Consider the following 18,557-nt stretch of genomic DNA (forward strand, 5'->3'; position numbering starts at 1 on the left):
CATTAATTGCTCTTTTTTCTCACACCCGAGATTCAACTCATCAGTGAATATTGTCAGTCTAAGTTTAAAATACATCCAGAATTTTAGTCCTTCCTACTAAAAAATTGCCAAGACCTGGTAGTCACTCAATAAATATTTGTTACATGACTCGAATAATTAGATAACTTACTTTCCTACCTTGGTCCAGGTCATAATCACCTCTCATTCTCATCTATATTAAGATAGTCTCCTCCCTGTCTCCTTAATTTTGCCCTTGTCTCCTTAAAATCTATTCACAACACAGCAGCCAATGCGATTGTCTTATGATATTAGTCATATGCCACTCCTCAACTTTCTATAGTAGACACAAAAATACACAATCCAGATCCTCTTTCAATGAAGAATGTGCTACCCAAATGTAAGGAGTGTGGTCAATAGACAATCTCCTGCTGTTACTCCCTCAGGATCTCTCTATGTGCAAGGACTACCTCTTGATGACTTACATTCAATAACTAAGGAAGGCACGTACATAAAGTCCCAAATATTTTGACCTGATGTGAGGCAATTCTTTTTTTTTTTTTTGCGTTGGAGTCTCACTCTGTCACACAGACTGGAGTGCAGTGGCCACTCCCGGCCACCGCAGCCTCGACCTGCTGGCTCCAGCGATCTTCTGCCTCAGCCTTCCGAGTAGCCAGAATTACAGGCGCGCGCTACCACGCCCGGCTAATTTTTTGATTTACTGTAGAGATGTGGTCTCACCTGCCCAGGCGGGTCTCGAACCCACGGGCTCAGGTAATCCACTCACCTCAGCCTCCCAAAGGTGCGGGATTACAGGCTGAGCCACTGAGCCCGGCTGTGAGGCAATTCTGATGGGCAGGCAATGTATTCACCAGAGACTCTCATTGTGTTGGTCAAGGTTTCTGTTGGACTTGCATCACAATTTGACTTTTCTACTTAAAGTGATAACATCCCACCCAAGAGCCATTTCTAGCACTCCCTTAGTTTAATTTTTTTCCATAGAATTTATCACTTTCTGACATACCCTATAATCTATATATTTAATTATTGTCCCTGGCCACAAAAATATATATTCTACAAAGACAGTAATTTTTTGTTTATAGCTGTATCCTTCATGTCTAAAAAAAATTATTGGTAGTCACTCAATAAATATTTGTTACATGAATCAAATAATTAGATAATTTACTTATTTACGTACCAACTGTTGCTAGATATACCTAAAGACAATCTTTTTTTCCCATTTTATTTTATTTTTTTTAAACATTTTTTATTTTAAAATTGTGGGGTACAGTTGGGTTAGGTATACAAATATGCATCGTTCAAGCACCCTTGTTGATAAGGGGTGTTCCCCCCGTCCCCAGATATTGACTACCATTAATCCCACCGGCCTTGCCCTCCCTGTCCCCCTCCCATAGATTCCCACCACTGTCGATCCTTTTCTTATAGTATTACGATAGATGTTCAAGGCCCACTTCTGAATGAGAACATGTGATACTCAGATCTTTGTTGCTGTGAAAGATCACTCAGTATTATAGACTCTAGTTCCATCCAGGTTGCTGCAAAATTCATGATTTTGTTCTTTTTTGTGGCTGCATAGTATTCCATCATGTATATATACCACATTTTTTAAATCCAGTCCTCTTTTGATGGACAGCATGGTTGGTTCCAGGTTCTTGCTATTGTGAACAATGCTGCGATAAACATACATGTGCAGGTATCTTTTTGAAAGAGTGATTTGAGTTCTTCGGGGTATATTCCCAGTGATTGCAGGGTCATATGGGAGGTCGATATTTAGAGCTTTTAGGAATCGCCACACTGCTTTCCACAGAGGTTGCACTAGTTTACACTCCCACCAACAGTGTTTAAGTGTTCCCTTTTCACCACATCCTCTCCAGTATCTGTTATTTTTTGAGTTATTGATAATGGCCATTCTGACTGGAGTTAGGTGGTATCTCAGTGTAGTTTTAATTTGCATCTCCCTGATGATTATTGAGGTTGAACATTTCTTCATGTGTCTATTGGCCGCTCATATGTCTTCTTTTGAGAAGTGTCTGTTTATATCTTTTGCCCACTTTGTAATGGGGTTGTTTGTTTTTTTTCTTTTCAGCACTTTGAGTTCCTTGTAGATCCAAGATGTTAGGCCTTTGTCAGAAATGGAGTTGGCAAATACTTTTTCCCAGTCTGTGGGCTGCTAAAGACAATCCTAATTGCCACTGAAGATAAAGAATTATATAAATTGTGTAGAGTTGAGCATCATCAAACAGAAAAGTATTTCAGGACTATTCTGGAAGTAGGTAAGATTAAATATACTTAGTAGGTACTCAAGAAGTGCCTGGTGCTGGTAATGGCAATAGCAATGGACACTACAGAATGCCACCAATGACCAGTGAACACAGCTCTGCAGACTATAACCTCTAAATCAAAAGTGACAAGTTTCCATGATTGTTTTCCTAATATATATGAAATATGTATCTACTAAGTAGATAGTAGAATAACAAATCACTTTACTGCTAGCTAGCTGGTGTCTTGTAGAGGTTGTCAGGTTCTTAAATGGTACTCTAGGAAACATCAGGCAAAAAATAACCTCCAGATCGTTCCATTAAGATCTTTCTCTCTGGCAGAAGATCAGGTGCTCATTTGGCCCTATCCCATGAAGTCTCTTAGAGATTGCCATGGTCTCTTAGAGGCCAGGCTTTTATTAATTCAGAAGACAACTAAGCTAGAAAGACCTTTAAAAAACCAATGGAGAAGGAAAGGAAAACATAAAGATATAATATAAAGAAAGGTCTAGTCATGTCCCGCCAGATATTTTAATCTTTCTGATTTTTTATTTTATTTATGAATTTATTTATTTAGAGTCAGAGTCTCACTTTGTCACCCAGACTGGAGTGCAGTGGCATGCTCACGACCACCCCAGTGTTGACCCACTATCCTTAGGCAATCTTTCCACCTCAGCCTTCCAAGTAGCCGGAAATACAGGCCTGCACTACCATGTTCTGCTAATGTTTTGTAAATATATTGTAGAGACATGGTTGAAATCAACCACCAAGTTGCCTGGGCTGGTCTTGAACTCCTGGGCTCAGGCAATCCACTTGCTTCAGTCTCCCAAATGCGGGGCTTACAGGCTTGAGCCACCGCACCCAGCCTCTTATTTTTAGTGAGGTCATTGGCCTCATTTTAAAAAATGGTATCTATTCTACTAAATAATGTTTTATTATGCAACTAACAACCTCAGAACTTCGTGTTCTAAAAGAATCATTTATTTCCTCAGGATTCTAGGGGGAGCCAATTTGTACTAGGTTCTGTTGGGAAAATGTATCTCTGCTGAATCCATGTTTATATTTGGTCTCCAGATGAGACACCATGAGGACTAGGAAAGCAGGGCCTGTTCTACCCATGGTCTCTCTTCTCATGCTTGGTCAGATGGCTGTAGTTTTCTAAGAAAGCGAGAGTGCAAGCCACAAATTCTCTTGGAGCTCTCATATATCACATCTACCACATTCTACTGGTCAAAGTTAGCCATAAAGCCTTCCCAGTTCAGTGGAGAAATGGACTGCACCTCTTGACTTGAGGAGTCACAAAGGATGTATTTTTGTCTTCAGTCTACCGTTGACCTATACAATGAAACTGGGCCCTTTTAAAACAGTCAAGCAATACAAGAACTTTATCGTTCTCCAGTATTTTGTTTAATGGTCTCCAACTGCTGCAGTATTTAGCACTTAGTACTTTTCCTTTTTGCATTTTTATTGAGATATAATTCATATGCCATAACATTCACCATTATAAGGTATGCCATTCAGTGGTTTTTAATGTATTCATAACTACTATCTAATTCCAGAACATTTTTATCACCCCTAAAAGAAATCTATCCATTAGAAGTTGCTTCACATTCTCTCTTTCCTCCAGCCCCTGGAAATCACTTGTCTATTTTCTATTTCTATCTATTTGCCTTTTCTGGACATCTTATATACATTAAATTATAAAGTATGTAGCCCTTGTGTCTCATTTCTTTTACTTAGCACAGTGTTTTTCAAGGGTTATCCATATTATAGCACGTATCAGTACTTTATTATTTTCTATGGTTGAATAAAATTCCATTTTGTGAATATACCACATTTTAATCCATTCGATCATTGGACATTTGGGTTGTCCATCATCCATTATAGCCACTTTGGGACTATTATGACTAATTCTGTTATGAATATATGTGTATAAGTTTTCATGTGAACATATGTTTACAATTCTCATGGTTATAAACCTAAAGTGGGATTGCTGGGTCTTGATGTACTATTTTAAACAGTATTTCTCACTATGTGGATGCTTGACAGGGTCATATCAATGTGTTTTACACATTCTTATAGATACAGAGATGGGAATAAGTCGATTTTGGTGTATGTTGCTGGTAGGGCAGATCAGATGGAAACTCTCTGGGGGTCCTTATACCAAAAAGTTCAAATTCATCGCTGTGGTCTATGCTAGTTAGGTCAGAGCGATTCTCCAAATACAGGAGCCAGAGGACAGTGGCCCTGTTTAGGTAACTCAACTCTCCATACTCCACTACTCATATAAATATATTTTACAGAAAACACAGTATTTCCAGTACTGTCTTTTGGTGTTATTAATATATCTTATCATTTGAGGTCATTGGTATCCCCTGGTGTTCAGAGGCACTCGGTTTGCTTAATATTGTCCTATATTGCTGAGTCTTAGTATTCCTCTAAACATTGTCAAATGACAGTATTTAGTGATAGCATCAGCCTCACTGCCAGCATCATCTGCAAGCTTTGTAGAAGTGCAGGATATCAGGCCCCACTTCGGAGTTACTGAAAAAGAACATGCATTTTATTAAGATCCCCATGGATTTGCATGCAGAGTAAAGTTGGAAAGACAATATCACGTAGCAACCTTAATTCTTCAAGTTTCTGCAGAACTTAAAACTCAAAGCTCAATCTTTCAATCAAAGTCTTCCTGTGAGGATACGAATATTCAATAATATTACCAATATTATTTATATATAATATACAGATATTTTATAGAGAATAATTATTGGGTGTCAACTATGTCGTAGCCACCATGCTAAGTGCTTTCCAAGCATTATCTCCTTTAATTCTTATGGCAATCAAGTATCTTTTTGCCCCATTTACAAATTTCAAAACCAATGCTCAAAGGTCAATTTACTTGTCAAAGGTCTGGAGTAAACTTTTTAAGAGTAAGAGCCAGGAGTAAAATACCAGTTTATCTAATTCTAGAGTTCAAACTCCTCTATACTACTTTATCTTCCACAGTAATTTTTTTTTCAAATAGCATTCTCACAATCTAATTTATGAAAAAAACCAAGATTTATTCTGTATAATTTCCAAACTTCCTTAACATGTGTTCTTATCTTCTCATGAGTTCCATGAGGACGGGAATTTTTGTCATTGTAACTGCTAGCTGTATCTCCAGGATTTAGAGCAGCACATAATCAGCCATCAGTATATTTACCAAATGAACAAACTAATTTATACATCAAAACCTTACCTATGGTTTATTAAAATGAATAAAAATTTATCTTTACTGATTTTTCTTCCAATTTCTTAGCCTTGGCTTTACCTGTAATACGAATGCTAATGGCTGGTTTGTTGTGGCACTGATGCATTTATCTTTCATGAAAACAGAAGTAAGATGGTGTTATATATCAACAGTAACTCCTCAGAATGCCATCTTATCACAGAGTGTTTTGACACAGTATAACCTTGAAGGAGCTGTATTTGTGGCTAAAAATATATCTTGTCAGTTTTTGTTTCATTAGAAAACACTGGCGTGGAAACATCAGTCTGAGCCTAGCACATGGGTGCATTTTGCAAAAACTGAAAATGTGCAGCATAATGGTGGCAAATATGCATTGAGAGAAGTTAAGATGTATTACCCAAGGGACTAATAGTGCAGGAAATTCTGGAAACCAAACATTCTACTTCATTCACCTTGTACCTGATTATTTTACAGTGGGACCACTTGTTATTCACCTCTATTCCATTAGGCAACCAAATTACATGCCAAGCTGACTTTATAAATAGAACCCTGAGTAGGTGGGCCATAGGCAAAGGTAAACAAGAGAACAAATTCATTTATATAATCTCATCTTTTAGAGTAGAAATTGTCTTTTTCATCTGTATATACAGGAATTGTCAGAATCAGAAAGAGGTAGGAAAGGGGACTTTATTCAAAAATACTTAAGAAACACAGAAAATCCTCAGTTTTTCTTTAATATAATAAAAAATATATAATACTATATCACACATACTGACAATTACATTGTGGTTATTGAAGCAATATTCACACTAATTTATTGACAAGGTTTTTTGCATTGAATGCTAATATCAGAGCTGATGTATACACAAGCCTTATAGGCATTAATATCTTATTCAGCTGTGGATGGTGAATGGCTTAAGTAGATAATGAGGTGAAGAAGAGCATCTACCCTTACTCAACACCTGATGAGGGCACACCTGTGCAGTCAAAGGGTACTAATTCTTTAATAAAATTTTACAAACTTGCCTCCAACACTTCAAAAGCAATATATCCTTATATTCCAGTAGGAAAACTCACCTACAGGATGAGCTATACAATTTGCAAGACCTAGTGCAAAATGAAAATGTGGGGCTTTTCAGAAAGCATGGGGTGGAGATGTCTTTGTGGGTACTAAAATATAAAGTTTCTTCCTTTCTTCTATGATCATTCTTTCAACTTGTCATGGTGTTTTTATGTTTGCCATCTAATTTTGATTATAAGTAAAGAATTATTTTGAAATGTTAAATGATTAGCCTAAATATTATCCTTCATGTTCATATGATGAAATGCCAGTTTTAAATGCAATACTATCAGATTCTATTAGGAATCACTGAAATTAAGATGATGTATGCTGTGGTTTATTGCCTGAGGATGTGAGGATCTGGCAAGAGACAAATACAAGACACAAATAAAAGGAGAAAGAGAATATCGTCCAAGGTCAACTGGGATATTTTGGAGAAAAAGTGCAGACTCACAAGATTTGAGCCCATATCTCAAGGCTTACATGTTCTAGAACCTGACACAGCTGAGTTCCACTTACTGCCAGTCACCAGAACCTGCCCTAATAACGGCAGAGAAGTTGAGCTAGGCATATCTTCTACCCAATGACATCACAACTTGATGTTTGGTAGGGGATGGATGCAACATTTCTGTAGTGCTGCCAGCCCTTGACTGGCATGGCTACCACCATGACCCTTCCCCAGATACCAGGTCATGAGCTCAACCCTTGCCACACTCACACCCATTCTAGGGTGTTCTGGGCCTTGTACACTGCACACATCCTAGACCTGCTCTTTCGACACATCCTTTTTCGTGGTGCAGCCTAGGCAGGGACTGCTGTTTGCCTTCCAACATCCGTTCTCCCCTTGCTTAATAATAACAGAACCCTCAACTTTTAGCTGGGCACAAAGACACCTGGGATAAAGCAGGCATTTGTAGTGTGACTGAGTCATGGCTAAGGATGTGCAAATGAAATCAGCACATGTGACAGTGGTACCCCTCTTTTGACTCTTTCTTCTTGATCTTTTCTTCTCCTTTGGAGAACACGGATGTGAAATCTAGAACTCCAGATATCTATTGAACCTGGAAGACCATATCATGGCTCAACAAGGAACTTAAAGGAATTGAAGTCTCACCATACCAGCTGTGTGCTATTACATCCAGACTAAAAAGAATGAGACACATACAGCTAACTTGTTTAAGCCTTTATTTTTCTGGGTCTCAGTTACTCACAGCTGAGTATAAACCATAAGCCTAAAGACACCATAAAAAGTATAATCTGATTTTTGTTCAGAAGAGTTTTGTTCTTAGGATATCTTCGTGGTATCTTTATTATAAAAATATTTATAATAATTATGTGGATACCTTTGTTCAGAAGATAATTTACCCAACTCCCAAACCACTTTCCATTTCTACCTGTGCCTTACCAATGTTTGCTCTTAAGATATTGGAAAAGGATATCCCTCGATGTCTGCATTTACCATAGATTTATTTTATCACATTTAGCTCAAAATGATTGCAATTGGTTTTGTTAATTTGGGACTCCATTTCTTTCCTGAAAAAAGATAGCAATTGCTGACCATTAAAGAGTAACTACTTCAGTCTTGTTCAATCTCTACCACAAAAAAAGAAATTGAATTCTCAGTTACAGAACACTTTATTCTTGCATCCTAGTAGAAATTGTTCAGGATAGTTTTCCAAGTCAATTTTAAATAATGAGAAACCTCACCCGAATTGTGATTTCCTGTCTAAATTAGACAATGTTTGTTAATTTCCTTCATTCAGATCATTTCTTAAGTAAGCTTTTAGGAATTAAAGTGATTCTCCACTCCATGGATGTTAGAAGGTAACAATAAATTGACCTGTGTTCAAGTATTCAAATGATTAAAATGTTAAATTTATAACATAAGTGAAACCAACAAAGATTTCATGCAATGTTTATATTATGATCAACCTGTTAAGAATAGCTATAAATGTTATAATTCCCACAGAAATATAAATTGTTACCAAGACGAGGTCAAGAAGCAACAGAAAAAAAGATATGGCCACTAGGTAGAATTACTTTTCCCTGGATATTAGAGATTTAGAGAAATCTTTAATAATAGTAATAAGCAGTTATTATAATTAATACACCTGCATTCAGACTTTATTTCTTAAATCTTACTATGCCAAAACTTCTTTAGATTTATGACCCAGAAATCATACATTTCTCTATTTATTTTTTCCATCTTTCTCTGTGCATTGTGCTTATGATCGATCACTATGCAGAGAAAGACAAAACTCTGAATATTTATGTGGAGCACAGGAAAGACCCCTGCTGTGAGCTATTAGCTCAGCTGATGACGTGCGCTCCCCTTCGGAGGCTAAGGAGATATAAAAGCACTGTTGTAGCTCTTTAAAGAGGCGCAGAAAAAGCACCTGTTTGCCTGCTTCATTAAACTTCCCCTAATGAATGCCTCTAGGAAGCAGAACCAGGGAACTTCTTTCCTTTCCTGCTATAAATAGAGGAAGGTATTTAAAAGTTCTCATTTAAATGTGAGTACTGTTATCTGTAACAATTTACAATAATGTGAAACCCCTCAGGAATATAAATGAGTCAGTACTTGCATGTATTCATGATGATGACCTACAGCAGGAAAATGGTTTTATTGTGGTTGTGATAATTTTATTTTTCTCTAAGATCTGAGTCGCAGACATTTTTAAGTTTCTTAAGCTTTCTCTAACTCCTGCTCAAGCAAAGGGGAAAGGAACAAAACAAAACAACAACAAAAACAAAAAAACTCAGTTCAGTCACACTACCTCTTCTGAGATTCTTTCTTAAGCATCCCACCTCCCTAACATATATAAATATGTATTCCATTAAGAATGCAGAAAGTGTATTTTTATGAAGCCACTTATCACCCTGTAACATACTACAAATTTACTTTTTTGCCTTTCTTAGTCAAGACAATGTCTTATTCTATACTGAGTCTAGCCGTCCTGAATGTGTCTGTCATACAGCATACACTCAATTATAAGGTGTAGGTTGGGCTTGGTGGCTTATGTCTGGCCTGTAATTCCAGCACTTTGGGAAACTGAGGCAAGAGGACTGCTTGAGGACAGGAGCCTGGACAACATGGAGAGACCCAATCTCTACAAATAATTTTTTTAAATTAGTCAGGTATAGTAAGTAGCAGGTGCTTACAGTCCCGGCTACTGGGAGGCTGTGATGAGCCATGATTGTTCCACTGCACTCTAGTCTCAATGACAGAGTGAGACCTTGTCTCAAAAAAAAAAAAAAAAAGCAGTAAGTTTTGGGTGGGTGCAATAAATACAAGAATCATAGGCTCTGTGGCTCAGCCTGTAATTCCGTGCCTTTGGGAGGCTGAGGTGAGGGTATTGCCTGAGCCCGCGGGTTCGAGACCTGCCTAAGCAGCGAGACCTCATCTCTACAATAAATCAAAAAATCAGCCGGGCGTGGTAACGGCCACTGCACTCCAGTCTGGGCGACCGAGTGAGACTCCAACTCAAAAAAAAAAAAAAAAAGAATCATCATCTTCCTTCAGCCTCTGTGAGACTATACTTAACCTCTCTGGTCATTCTATCCCAATTTCCTTTGTGGACTTCTTTACCTCTGATCAACTCTTAACAGTATTTTTAAATGTGGGTATTGCCAAAGGTTCACTTCCAAACTTCTGCTCTTTCCACTCAACACTGATTTCTAGGTGACCTCATCTAGAGACTTCCAAATCGCAGTTTGCAAGACAATCAATGGGGTATGGAAAGAAAATACCAGAACTTCCATTTTAATTTCAGCCTTTTAAAATTTCTATTTGTAATATGCATGGCACACAAAAATTATTTAGGCATATAAGTCATTATTCACATGCGACAAAGTTGGTTGCAAGCTCAAAATGTTATTGGATATATATTTTTATTGATGAGATGTAAAAATCTGACTTTCTCCACAAGCAATGAAGTCATAATCACTCTCACCAAATCTGTTCCTTTCGACAAAATTTCTTTGTTTGACCAAACTTTAGTCAGACTTTTGAAACTTCTCCTAGGCCTATATGTGCACCTCCTTGCAAAATGCAGTTAAAAAATTATTTATTTACTTTTTATTTTAAAGATGTGGGGTACCCTGCTAAGTTAGTTTAGCCAGAAGCCCTCATCCTCCATATCTGACCACTGTCAAGAGTTAATTGGACTCCTCACCCGCCACCATCCCCCAGGTGGCATCTGATCACCCTGGCCTATCTTCAGCAAAAATCCTATTAGGTCAGTTTAGTCAGAATCCCCTTTATGTACTGACACTTCCTCTTAGTAATTTTCCATCCAACAATCCTAACCTGCCTCTTGCTATAAATTCTTACTTGTATTTGAAATTGTGTCCAAATCTATACTGAGGTCTCCTTTCCCCTTTTTCAATAGTCCTAAATAAAATATGTTTTTACCCTTTAACTACTATTGAGCTCTGTTTTTTATTTCAACACTTATTGGGGCCAAGAGAAAACTTCCCCTTTGCCCTTTGAAGGTTCATTGAAGATCGCTAACAAGAAGCAAATTAGTAGGAAAAAAGGCACTCAAATTTATTTGGTTATAGTTTTCCATGACATGGGAACTTACAGATTGAAGACTTTAAAATGAAATAGTCCCTCTTTATGCTTTGGCTCAACAAAGAATTGACAGTCATGAAGACATATGACTACACAAAATGTTTGATCTAATGTTAACAGACTCAGTGAGGAAACACAGCAAGACCTGTCTTTCTAGATTCTTTTTAAGTTCTCTGTGAGGCATTCCTTCCTTCTGAATGTGAGGCAGGACCTTCTCTGGAATGGGAATCATATGACCTACAAACTATGTAGGTCAGATAATTTTCCTATGATCAGTTTGGAGAAAGAGTAATATTTTTTGTTTTTATGGCCAGCTTGAGGAAAAGGGGTTCTGGTTTCTATGACCAGCCTTGGGGAAGAAGAATTATAGTTTCCATGACTAACCTTGGGGAAGAATGGGACTGAGAGACAGGAGGGCAGGAGAAGGCAGAGAAAACCTTTTGCTTCTGAGGACTTCATTGCAAGGTATTATTTTCTGACTCCTAACACACTCCCGATGTGTTCCCCAACTTAGTAAATGGCATCAGCATCCATCAGCCACCAAAAAGACAGTATGTACTCTTCCCTCACAAATAATCCATCCTATATTTAACAAAGGGCCAATCCTATAAACAGATCTTAAAGCTCTTTTCTCCTGCCCATTCTATCAGCTACAACCTTAACTCAGGTTTTTGCCTAATGGTTGACACAACCTTAAATAGGGCTTATCTCTACCAGAGTACTCTTTGGAAAATCAAACGACAATCTGCTTTAAAATCTTCCAGTGAGTCTACAAAGTTTCCAAGGCCAAGTTCAGTGTTCCCCTTCATATCTTATTCCCCGAATAGCTCCCTCTCATGTACCCAGAGAGAACTACCTGTAGCTCCTTGAATACAGCAGTTGGTGCACACCTCTGATCATTCACACATCGGATTCACACACTGAGCATTCTTGCTGACATTAACTTCTAAATTCTACTAATTCTTTGAAAAACAGCTCAATATTCACCTCCAACAGGATGTCCATGCTGTGATTTCCCAGTCAGATGTGGTTAGCTTTTGACTGACTGCACATAATACTAAGTATAAAATACTGTCAATGCCTTTATCATACTATTTCATATCTATGCATTTATTTACATAGCATATATTTATTTTATAATTTAATATGTTTAATTTGTAATTGTGTCTTTCTTTCATATTTTATAATTATATATGTATTTTCCTAAGATTTTAATTAAAACTTTGATTGACATGCCTGTGTCTTCCCACCAAAGTATAAGAAAGTCTATGATTTTTGAGAGTAGAAATCACTTATTTCACAATGTAGAGTTCTGTAATATTCGATGATCAGTAAAGATTAATGGAATGAATAAATGAGGGACAAACTAAAGTGGAAAGGATTATAATAATTTAAAAAAATGATAATTGTACATATATTTTACATAGTTTAGAAATCAATGTAGTTCTTCTGGTTTCTGGTTCTACATGTAAACAGCTTAGAAGTCACTACTTTGTCTTAACAAGTAAAAAGCTGAACAAACTGAAAAAAATCAACAACACTTCTTAGAACAGTAAGAAAACTGAGGTCACAAGGAAAACAGCTGCCCCCCAAAATCAAAGGCAGATATGCAGATACATAGAATCACAACATATTGAAGCAGAAAGCTGTGTAAGAACCAATGCTGGAACAGGAAAACCTGAACTGACAAGTTGCTGGAGGTGAAGTGTAAATAAGTCTCAAAGTTAAAAACTCCAGAGAAACTCAGGTTTCTTCCACACTTTTGTGAGTTTCACTTCTAGGAACTTGAGCATATTCCCACACTAGACATAAGAGGAAAAGGAAAACGACAATAAAACAACAACAACAAAACCCTGTGCTTCCAGCAGGGGGAGAGGAATATAAACCATTTTTGAAACATGCCAGAGCATTCCGTTAACTATTTTCTCTTCAGTGCAGTCCTTGCTAATGAGAGCCTAACTTGCTGGCATTTTATCAGAGCCTAACTGATCTGGGAGAAGGAAAATACCCAATTCCATTCTATTCTAGCCACCTTCTTCCAACTAAAGAAAGAAAAAAAATGGGAGACACTTCTGAAGTTGCGAGGTATTATTTTCTGACTCCTAACACTCCTGATGTGTTCCCCAACTCAGTAAATGGCACCAGCATTCATCAACCACCAAAAAGACAATATGTACTCTTCCCTCACAAATAATCTATCCTATACTTAACAAAGGATCAATCCTATAAACAGATCTCAAAGCTCTCTTCTCCTGCCCATTCTGTCAGCTACAACCTTAACTCCGGTTTTTGCCTATGGTTGACACAGCCTTAAATGGGGCTTATCTCTGCCAGAGTACTCTTTGGAAAATCAAACGACAATCTGCTTTCAAATAATAGAAAACCAAAGTTAAAGAAAAAAAAAATTCTGAGAAGTCAGAGGGAAAAAAGCTTACCTTTAGAGGGGCAAAGATAAGAATTACATCTTACTTTTCAGAATTCATGCAAGCAGAAATAGACTGCAGTAAAATATTCAGAGTGCTGAGAGAGAAAAATAAAGCACCCTAAAATTCTGTACCCTGCAAAATTATTCTTCAAAAGTGACTAAAAAATACTTTCTCGGGCATACAAAAATTGAGGAACTTTTTGCCAGTAGACCTGTCTTGCAAGAGATGTTAAAAGAACTTCTTTAGAGAGAAGAAAATAATGTAGGTCAGAACTCAGATCTACAAAATGGAAGGAAGAGCACTGAAGAAGAAATAAGATAAAAACTTTTATTTTTTTAAATTTATCTAACAGATAGCAATTAGTTCAAATAACAATAGCAACAATGCATTCAAGTATGTATGCTTATGCCTACATATTATATGTATATATGATTATGTATGCTTATATATAAATCAATGATTGCAATAATACAAAGTATGGGAAAGAGAAATCAGGAATATTTTGTTATAAGTTACACTACAAAAAACTGCATACAGATTTTTATGGGAGCTTTATTCCTAACTGCCAAAACTTGGAAACAACCATAGTTGCTTAGTATATCCAGATAATATTATTCAGCACTAAAAATAAATGAGATCTGGTCATGAAAAGACATGGAGGATTCTTAAATGCATATTACTAAGTGAAAGAAGCCACTCTGAAAAGGTTACATGCTTCATAATTCCAATTGTATGACATACTGGAAATCACAAAACTATGGAGATAGTAAAAAAGATCAGTGGTTGCTGGGGTCGAGGAAGAGAGGATGAATAGGCAGAGTATGGGTGATTTTTAGGGCAGCGAAAATACTCTGTATGACACTATAGTGGTAGATACATGTCATTATACCTTTGCCCAAATCCACAGACTGCCAGCACCAAGAATGCAGCCGAACATAAACTATAAACTTTAGGTGATGATGTGTCATTGTAGGTTCATTACTTATGACAAGTGTACCACTGTGGTGGGGGATGTTGATGACGGGGTAGGCTGTGCGTGTGTGGAGGAAGAGGGTATATGAGATACCTCTGCACCTTCCTCTCAAGTTGCTTTGAACCTAAAACTGCTCTAAATACAGTCTTTTAAGAAGTGGATGTGCCGGGCTCGGTGGCTCAGCCTGTAATCCCGCGCCTTTGGGAGGCTGAGGTGAGTGGATTGTCTGAGCCCGCGGGTTCGAGACCCGCCTGCGCAGGTGAGACCTCATCTCTACAATAAAATCAAAAAACTAGCGGGCGTGGTAGCGCGCGCCTGTAATTCCGGCTACTCAGAAGGCTGAGGCGGAAGGATCGCCGGAGCCCAGCAGGCGAGGCTGCGGTGGCCGGGGGTGTGCACTCCAGTCTGGGCGACGAGTGAGACTCCAACTCAAAAAAAAAAAAGAAGTGGGTGTAAGCCAGGCTTGGTGGCTCAGTCTGTAATCCGGCGCCTTTGGGAGGCTGAGGTGAGTGGATTGCCTGAGCCCGTGGGTTCGAGACCCGCCTGGGCAAATTGGTGAGACTGCATCTCTACAATAAATCAAAAAATCAGCTGGGCGTGGTATCGCGCGCCTGTAGTTCCAGCTACTCGGAAGGCTGAGGCGGAAGGATTGCAGGAGCCCAGCAGGTCGAAGCTGCGGTGGCCCACTCCAGTCTGGGCGACAGAGTGAGACTCCAACTCAAAAAAAAAGAAGTGGATGTAGTTCATGTCTTTAGATTATAAAACTTTTTGCAAGTAACTTAAATTTTATGGTGAAAGTTTTCAATTGAAAAAGATTTTCGGCTGGGCTCGGTGGCTCAGCCTGTAATCCCAGCACTTTGGGAGGCCGAAGTGAGTGGATTGCCTGAGCCCCTGGGTTCGAGACCCGCTTGGGCAACTTGGCGAGAACTCCTCTCTTCAATAAATAAAAAATGAGCCGGGCGTGGTAGCGCGTGCCTGTAATTCCAGCTACTGGGAAGGCTGAGGCGGAAGGATCGCCGGAGCCCAGCGGGTCGAGGCTGCGGTGGCCGGGAGCGGCCACTGCACTCCAGTCTGGGCGACAGAGTGAGACTCCAACTCAAAAAAAAAAAAAAGAAAAGAAAAAGATTCTCATAGTATTTATCATCCACTTTGTAAGGGGCTCCTGTGTAATTTAGTTACATTACCTTAAAAAATGCTTGCAGAGCCCTCTGCAACATATACCAAATGTAATTTATAAAAATCAAAGATCCTTTATTTGATCCTTTTAGGTATATTTTCTAAACATCATGTCTTCCTAAAAAAAAATCACAATTTTTAAAAAAGTATTTAAAAGTTAAAAGACAGGATTATAATTAAATCTGTCATGAATCCTACGTATGCACCAAAAGTAAATCTTTTGGAGCTATAATGATGTCATCAAAATTCACTAATAAAATATATATTTAAAAGCAATTTCTATTCAATTATCTCCATAGGCTCATATTTTTCAGTAAAATAGCCTATTTGTGATTTACATAATATTCCATGGTCTCATCTGTTCATATACTTTTGTCTGTGGAAATTATTCAGATTTGATTATGATATTGTAACAATTTTCATGAAGATAATAATGTGCCACTAAAAAGGGTTCTTAAGCTATTTTGGAAATTATCAAAATAGAAAAGAAGATATCTTTGAAATAAGTTATAAGAAAAATGAAAAACAGAAGGGCAGTTGATAGCCGGAAAACCAGGAAAATGTCAGATGCCAATGCATTGACTCCTCAGCTTTACTTTTATTTCTCGAGCATCAAGACAACCCCCCCCCGGGGAACCACTAATGAGTTATCTTTCTCTGGCCAGAAAAGAAAGAAAGAGAAAGAAAGAAAGAGAGAGAGGGAGGGAGGGAGGGAGGGAGGGAGGGAAGAAGGAAGGAAGGAAGGAAGGAAGGAAGGAAGGAAGGAAGGAAGGAAGGAAGGAAGGCAGGAAGGCAGGAAGGAAGGAAGGAAGGAAGGAAGGAAGAAAGCAGTCCTGAGGTCAGACCAGGTTCACATTTCTTCAAATTGCATTTTTGGATAGATTCTCAATGAAGCCATCAATCCAGAAAGTTTTGAAAGCCCAAAGTAAGCTTAAAAGGAGACCTCTGTTATTTGTTCATCTTAAAATTTTGGTGAATTATAAACCTCAAATGACCCCTGGAGGTCCCTAAATTTAGCTGCTAATCTTCCCAAAATATCAGGACCTAACATAGCCAGATTTGCTTAGTGTCTGTTTTATTTTTATGACCCCCAGAGAAAAAGATGCAACAATGATCCATTCCTTAAGGTGCCTTACTGCCTGCAATAAAAACCATGATATGTATAAAGATAATTTAAATGAATAGTAATTCAAATATGCTGTTACATATTATTTTTATATGAGTAGATATTTTTTTCAAGGTGTATGTCCAGCTCATATGAACATCATCATACACATAATAGTTTAGCATCTGGTGCCTTTGCTACCAGCTGTAGAGGGAGAGATTAGAGACAAACCACATCTGCAGTTAGTAATAGCCAATCAAAGCAGTCATGCTCTAAAAGTCAGAGATCTTCAGGCCACATTATGTAGTGCCATGTTGCTAGCCACTATTTGTGATAGCTCCAGAACACTCGGTATTCTAAAGTCATCTAAGAAATAATACTAAACTTGAAATGCTAAAGAAAACCTGAAGCAATAAAATGTAAAAGATGCCGGCATCACTTTGCCATTCCATTTTTCTAACTCCTCTAGCTTTAACTTCTGACAGTGACATTCTATTTGTAGTACAAAATAGTAAGGGAAAAAAAACATTTGGAATTTTTATCACGTAAAACGTTTCTCATTGAAGCCCATTGCTGTATATTTTATAGCAAGAATGAGCTAGAAATAGGATGGCTTGATTTTTCAATTGATTGAATAAGTTTTATCTGAATAGACCCTACATATGTACAGAACACATACAAGCAAAAAGTCCATGAGGGGGGAACTACTCATAACGCAGTTTTTTTAAAGGAAAAAGAAAAAGACAATGTTTTCTGGCCAGCAGGTGGCGCTGCAATCCATAATTGTTAGCCAATTGAAACTCTAAGAACCTCTTGCCCTATCCTGTTAAAACTCACTTGTAGTTTTCTATTTGAACTTTTCCCTATCTTTTTAACTTAGTGCATTATATCATCCTGTGCCAAATTATTCTGAATCAGCAAGCAACTCAAAGGAAATACTTAAACCTGCAGGACTGATCGATTAACTCTGCTAACAATATCAACAATCACAATGTTATCCTAAACATGTTATCAACCCTGTGGGTTATTAAATAAAGTCATTTAAACTTTGGGACATATCTATTTTACAGTTTATCAACAAAATCATATTTGGATTGTGAATAGTAGCTATTTGGAGTAAAGTTAGTCTAAATGGGTTTCTAAAAGTCCTAGGAGCCTTGGACACGATAAGCTTACCTATCAACTTCGGAGTTTCAGATCAGAAACACTTAAAAAATGGAAGCAATTTAACATACAGAGAATGACATGGTTAGCAGAAATTTAAGGAACATGATGAGACATTTATTCCAAGGCTAGAAATAATCTAGCTGGCATGTGAGTCTAATGCACGCTCATGTGCCCAAGGCAGAAATCACTACCCAATTACAGTCCGATATCGTACTGAGCCAATGCAAGCCTCTTAGCCTTTTTGATACAACTCACACTTCAGATGAAACCCATGTTCCATCTCCTGGACTGATAAGAAAAGGCCCAGAGAACTGAACTTTTATTTCAGAAACCCATTAGATATTTATAGAATCAGAGCTAGAATAACAATTTTACAACTTAAAATAATAATCTTACTGCAATACTATGAACTTATACAAACCTTTTGTTTTATAAATTTGGTAACTAGAACACAAAGAGGTAAAAATAAAATAAAAACTTGCCTAAAAGTACAAAGTCAGTAACAGTTAATGATTCAAACCCATGTCTTCTGAGTTTTCTCACTATATTTTGGATTCCTACTTCAT

This window comes from Carlito syrichta, unplaced genomic scaffold (assembly GCF_000164805.1).
Source record: "Carlito syrichta isolate Samal-C Ts95f unplaced genomic scaffold, Tarsius_syrichta-2.0.1 Scaffold164379, whole genome shotgun sequence".
In the NCBI taxonomy this organism is placed as follows: domain Eukaryota; kingdom Metazoa; phylum Chordata; class Mammalia; order Primates; family Tarsiidae; genus Carlito; species Carlito syrichta.